The sequence below is a fragment of the Talpa occidentalis genome, unplaced genomic scaffold (genome assembly GCF_014898055.3).
Source record: "Talpa occidentalis isolate TD23 unplaced genomic scaffold, MPIMG_talOcc4v2.1 talOcc4.16, whole genome shotgun sequence".
In the NCBI taxonomy this organism is placed as follows: Eukaryota; Metazoa; Chordata; class Mammalia; order Eulipotyphla; family Talpidae; genus Talpa; species Talpa occidentalis.
This window is the reverse complement of record NW_023601653.1, coordinates 16,824,301-16,831,153: the sequence shown is the minus strand read 5'-3', so window position 1 is coordinate 16,831,153 and position 6,853 is coordinate 16,824,301. Positions and strand designations below refer to the sequence as shown.

General features: G+C 37.6%; 1 non-coding gene across 1 annotated transcript; it reads left to right on the top strand.

Moving 5' to 3' along the window:
• The first annotated feature begins 313 nt into the window (after positions 1–313).
• Positions 314–385, top strand: TRNAD-GUC (transfer RNA aspartic acid (anticodon GUC)). Its single transcript has one exon. It is a non-coding gene; the product is annotated as a tRNA-Asp (tRNA).
• Positions 386–6,853: the final 6,468 nt, after the last annotated feature.

The following is a 6,853-nucleotide window of genomic DNA, read 5'->3' as shown; positions in this document are numbered from 1 at the left end:
CGCGCTTTGCTCCCTGGGAGTGTGTCAGGAGCGTGAGCTGAGTCGAGGTTGCTGGGGCGGGGGGTGTGGGGGGGCGGAGGAAGAGGTGGGCAGGGCGGCTGCTGCAGGAGGGGTGGGCGGGCGGAAATGAGCAATGGAGCGGGCAGATTGAACGCTGCGCTTCCATTTTAGTTGCGTGCAACTTCGGTGGGAGCTGCAAAATGGACAGAAAAACATGAAGCTTACCAGTAATTACTGATAATTGAAGAAGGGGGCGGGGCTGGGCAGGTTGAAGGGGATAGGAACCTCCTCAGAAAGCCGGCTCGTGTGCAGTTCCTCGTTAGTATAGTGGTGAGTATCCCCGCCTGTCACGCGGGAGACCGGGGTTCGATTCCCCGACGGGGAGGCACGAGAAAATTTTTTTTTATTTTTTTTCCTGGCCCCCCTCCTGAATTCTTAATACTTAGAAATATTAATCCAACACTTTGAAGGCTAATGTGAAAGAGATAGTCGACACCAATTTAGCTATTAAAATTACTGTTTAAGAGCTGTTTTGTTGCTGATGTGTCACCTTGGCAGCATTTTTGTCAATTTCACAAATATTTCTTTAGTGCTTATTACATATATTCCAGAGTCCTGGAGATTTGAAAGGGGCAAACCAACCTTCCCGTTTTAGAAGTTTAGAAAGAAAACGTAGACATATTGTAATAAGGAAGATCTATAATATATGGATATATTTTGGCTGCAAGATTGGAATGCAGAGTAAGGGCCTTTATGGGAAGTGAGAAAGAATTTGAAGGATGTTTTATCCTTTCGGATGAGCCTCAGAGTTTTTTTTTTTTCATTCAAAGTATTTTAATATAAACATCACTTATAAACAAAACCAAATAATGTTGATACTCTGGTTTTAAAAAATTTATGGTTTCAGAAAGAAAAAGAAAAATACCGGATGGTCTCACTCATAACAGGAATCTAGAAAACCTAAATAAGGGACCAGGAAAAAGAATAACTATAAGAAAGAAAAAAATCAAAATTAACAAACAGCTATGAACCAGAGACACATGGGGGGGTGGGGGGGCAGGGAAAGGAGGGATTGGGGTCAAAATCAGGGGGCTGCAATTGTGTGGGGAATATAAAAATTAAAAAATTTAAAAAAAAAATTCATGGTTTCTCTAAAACACTAAGATGCCACCTCAATAGTGATAGCTTCACATTTTCCAGTCTCTTGATCTGTGCATGTCACATGTAAAGATCCATCCCTTTAAGACTATGTAAGTTCAAGATGCATCATGCCATGTAGACTGCAAGAACTGGAAGAGAACAGGTCTTAGAGAAATTTAAACATCTGGGCCTTTAATTCTGAATGCAGATTTAAACGTCTGGGCATTTAATTCTGGATCTGTTGAAGAATTTTAAGCAGCGAGGTGACATGATCAGGTGCAAATATCAAGGAAACATGTTTAGTAATCAGAGAATGAAGAATCAACATCAGAGGCAGGAGTATTAGGAAACTTTTAAAACAATCCAGAAAGAAAATGCTAGAGGCCTGTTAAAGGTAAGTGATAAGTAAGGATAAAGAGGAAGGGTGGTACAGAAGGAATACTTAAGAGGTAAATGGATTGATTCAGAGATTAAGAAGGAGTGTAAGATGATGGTCCTATTTTTCAGTTCAGTCACTGGGTAGTCATTAACAGAGGTAGGCACTATATGAAGAGGACAGATTTAGATGAGGAAGATCTATGGTGTGGAGTTTGAAAATGTATGGTGTATGAGAGTCAAAGTGTCCCAGAGTTGCTTGGATATTTAAGTCCCTAACTCTGGGAGAGGGTTAGGTGATGAGAATATCACATAATGTGGTGGGTGAAACTAAGACAGTGGGTAAGCTGAGCCCAAGCACAGTGTGTAGAGAGAAGAGTGGTGAAAACAGGTTGGAGCTGGGAGAACATCAGGATTTTCTTTTCTTTTCTTTTCTTTTCTTTTTTTAAAGATTTATTTATTTATACATACAAGAATGGGGGTACAGGCCAGAGATGCAGAGGGGAGAGGATTCACCAGAGACAGAGTGGGGAACAGAACAGGCAGACTGACTGAAATACACTGCTGAAGGGAGCAGTGGGTGAAGCTAGAGAGGTCTGCTGTGCCATGTGGGCTGATCCCTGGCTGGCCAGGGATCGAACTAGTGCTTCAGAGGCTGCAGATTGCTTCATAGTGCGGTGCTTAACCCCTTGCTGCACCAGAGAGGCCATTATTTTATTTTCTGACTCTGCTGTGCCTACATGTATCTTTTGTAGTGTCAGTTTATGGAGAGTATCCAAATTTTGGAGACTTGAAGTTAAAAGATCTTTTAATGACACATAATCCAAGACATGTAATAGAAAGGCAGTGATCTTTTCTACTAATACTCAGGGTTGGGGTCTAGACCCAACTGTTTTCTCTTTTTTTTTTTTCCCACCACAATTCCTTATGCCCCTTTGGCTTTTTCTCACTCCTTACTCCTTCCTCCTTCTTAACCTCAGAAGCCTCATTTCGTTTATGAGTGCCTAATAGTTTATAATTATTTGACTTTATTGACATCCACTATGATTTCTTCTTTTACTCAAATATATGAAAATGTCCAATATTTTGTTTTGATATTTCTGACTTGCTTTACTACGCATAACTCTCTCAAACTCCTTTCATTTTGCAGGAACGAATGGTGACATTTCATCTTTCCTTATAGTTGAATAGTATTCCATTGTATGGATATACCACTTCATCTTTTTTTTTTTTTATGTTGGGATTATTATTTGATTTTTATTTATTTATTTTTTTTGACTTTTAAAAATAATTTATTTATTTATTTATTTATTTAATATTAAATTTTATTTTTATATTCCCCCATACAATTGCAAACGCCCCATTCTGACCCCAATCCTTCCCCTCCCGCCCCCCACCCCCAAAAAGTGTCTCTGGTTCATAGTTTTTTGTTGATTTTGATTTTCACTTTCTTATATTCATTTTCCTGGTCCCTTATTTAAGTTTTCTAGATTCCTGCTATGAGTGAGACCATCCGGTATTTTTCTTTTTCTTTTTGGCTTATTTCGCTGAGCATGATCCCTTCCAGTGCCATCCATGTTGCTGCAAATTGCATGTGTTTATCTTTTTTGAATGCTGAGTAATATTCCATGGTATATATGTACCACATCTTCTTGATCCAGTCATCTATTTTTGGGCATTTGGGTTGTTTCCAAAGCTTAGCTATTGTAAACAGTGCTGCTATAAACATAGGAGTGCAGGTGCTCTTTGGAATTGATGTTTCTGTGTCCTTTGGGTAAATACCTAGGAGTGGAATTGCTGGATCATATGGAAGCTCTATGTTTAGTAGGTCCAGAAATCTCCACATAGCTCTCCATAGTGGTTGGACCAGTTTGCACTCCCACCAACAGTGCAGGAGAGTTCCTTTTTCTCCACATCCTCGCCAACATTTGTTGTTGCTAGTTTTTTTAATATGTGCCATTCTCACTGGTGTGAGATGGTATCTCATGGTAGTTTTGATTTGCATTTCCCTGATTACAAGTGATGCTGAACATTTTTTCATATGCCTGTTGGCCATTTGCATTTCCTCTTCAGAGAAGTTTCTTTTTAGCTCTTCTGCCCATTTTTTGACTGGATTATTTTCTTTGTTGTTGCTGAGTCTCATCAGCTCTTTGCAGATTTTTGTGATCAGTCCTTTATCATTAGTGTTGGGTGCAAAAATGTTCTCCCAGTTGGTGGGGTTTCTCTTTGTTTTTGTTATTGTCTCTTTTGCTGTGCAGAAGCTCTTTAATTTGATGTAGTCCCAGCTGTTTATCTTTGCCTTCACTATCACTGCTTTGGGTGATGTGTCTGTAAAGATGTCTTTGATGTGCAAATCCCGTAGTGTTTCGCCTATATTTCCTTCTATGTATTTTATGGTTTCAGGTCTTATGTCTAGTTCTTTAATCCATTTTGAGTTGATTTTTGTGTATGGTGTGAGGTAGTGGTCAAGCTTCATTCTTTTGCATGTAGCGACCCAGTTTTCCCAGCACCATTTATTGAACAAACTTTCTTTGCTCCAATGCATAGTCTTTGCTCCTTTGTCAAAGATTAGTTGACCATAAATCTGTGGGTTTATTTCTGGATTTTCTATTCGATTCCATTGGTCTGTATGTCTGTTCTTGTTCCAGTACCATGCAGTTTTGATGATTATGGCTTTGTAGTATAGTTTGAAGTCTGGGAGTGTGATGCCTCCATTTCCTTTTTTTTTCAGTAGAGCTTTGGCTATTCGGGGTTTTTGGTGATTCCATATGAATTTCATCAATAATTGTTCTATTTCTTTGAAGAATGCCATTGAGATTTTGATTGGAATAGCATTGAATCTGTATATTGCTTTTGGTAGGATGGCCATTTTAATAATGTTTATTCTTCCAATCCATGAGCAGGGGATATCTTTCCATTTCTTTGTGTCTTCTTCTATTTCTTTTAACAGTGTTTTATAGTTTTCTTTGTATAGGTCCTTTACCTCTTTTGTTAGATTTATTCCCAAATATTTGATTTTTTTTGTTTCGATAATAAAAGGGGTGGTTTTTTTGATTTCTTCTTCTTCAGATTTATTGTTTGTGTATAGGAAGGCTACTGACTTTTGCGTGTTGATTTTGTATCCTGCCACTTTACTGAATTGATTGATGAGTTGAATTAGTTTTTCTGTGGAGATTTTGGGGTTCTCTATGTATAGTATCATATCATCTGCAAATAGTGATAGTTTGACTTCTTCTTTTCCTATTTGGATTCCTTGGATGTCTTTCTCTTGTCTTATTGCTCTGGCTAGGACTTCCAGTATTATATTGAAAAGCAGTGGTGAGAGTGGACATCCTTGTCTTGTTCCAGATCTTAATGGAATTGCTTTCAGCTTTTCACCATTGAGAATGATACTGGCTGTTGGCTTGTCATAGATGGCCTTTATGATGTTGAGGTATGTTCCTTGTATCCCAAGAATTTCAAGGGCTTTTATCATGAATGGGTGTTGCACTTTGTCGAAAGCTTTCTCAGCATCTATTGATATTATCATATGGTTTTTATATTTCTTTTTGTTGATGTGTTGGATAACGTTGATTGATTTTCGGATGTTAAACCATCCTTGTGCCCCTGGAATGAATCCAACTTGGTCGTGGTGAATTATCTTATGGATACATTGTTGGATTCTGATAGCTAAAATTTTATTGAGGATTTTTGCATCAGTGTTCATTAGGGAGATTGGCCTATAGTTTTCCTTTTTTGTGTTGTCCTTATTCGGTTTTGGTATTAGTGTAATATTGGCTTCATAGAACGTGTTTGGTATTGTCCCTTCCTTCTCAATTTTTTGGAAGAGTTTGTGAAGGATAGGCACTAATTCGTCTCTGAATGTTTGGTAGAATTCATTTGTAAATCCATCAGGTCCTGGGCTTTTGTTTTTGGGGAGGTTTTTAATTACCATTTCAACTTCGCTGCTTGTAATTGGTCTGTTTAGGTGTTCTATTTCTTCTTTATCTAGCTTTGGGTGATTGTAGAGTTGTAGGAATTTGTCCATCTCCTCTAGATTGTTGAACTTGTTTCCATATAACTGTTCATAGTAGTTACTGATTATTCTTTTGATTTCTGCTGTGTCCGTTGTGATTTCTCCTCTTTCATTTATGATCCTGTGTATTTTTGCTTTCTCCCTTTTTTCCTTTGTGAGCCTGGCTAGGGGTTTGTCTATTTTATTTATTTTTTCAAAGAACCAGCTCTTGGTTTCATTGATCTTTTGGATTGTTTTTTAGTTTCAATTTCATTTATTTCTGCTTTGGTTTTTATTATTTCTTTTCTTCTACTGGTTTTGGGGTTTTTTTGTTGTTCTTTTTCTAGATCTTTGAGCTTCGAGATTAGGTTGTTTCTTTGAGTTCTTTCTTGTTTTTTGATGTGAGCTTCTATTGCTATATATTTTCCTCTTATTACTGCTTTTGCTGCATCCCATACATTTAGGATATTGGTGTCCTCCTTGTCATTCAATTCAAAGAATTTTTTAATTTCTTCTTTGATCTCCTCGTTAGTCCAGTGGTCTTCCAGTAGTGTGGCTTTTAATCTCCATGAGGTAGGATAGTTCCTTGCCTTCTTTTTATGATTTATTTCTAGTTTGATGCCTTCGTGGTCAGAAAAGATGGTTGGTATGATTTCAATCTTGGTGTATCTGTTGATGTTTGTCTTGTGCCCCAGTATGTGATCGATCCTGGAGAATGATCCGTGTGCGCTTGAGAAAAATGTGTACTCCGTTTTTTTTGGGTTTAGTGTTCTATAGATGTCTGTTAAGCCCAAATGCTCTAGGTCCTTATTTAGAGCTTTAGTTTCTTTACTTATTTTTTGTCTTGTTGATCTATCCATTGTTGATAGTGGTGTGTTGAAGTCTCCCACTACGTATGTGTTTTCTCTGATGTCTGTTTTCAGAGAGGACAACAGTTGTCTGATATATTTTGGTGCTCTTTCGTTTGGTGAGTATATGTTAATGAGTGTTATTTCTTCTTGAAGTATTGTCCCCTTAATCATAATGTAGTGACCATTGGGGTCTCTTTTTATTTTTTTGAGTTTGAAGTCTGTTTTATCTGATATAAGTATAGCTGTTCCTGCTTTCTTTTTTGGCCCATTTGCTTGTAGGATTGTTTTCCATCCTTTGACTTTGAGCCTATTTTTATCTTTTGTAGCTAAATGTGTTTCCTGGAGACAGCAAAAGGTTGGGTTTTGTTTCTTAATCCAGGCTGCAACTCTGTGTCTTTTTATTGAAGAGTTTAGTCCATTTACATTTAGAGTTAATATTGATATGTTAGCATCTGTATTTGCCATTATGTTTGTCTTTCCGTTGATTTTATTT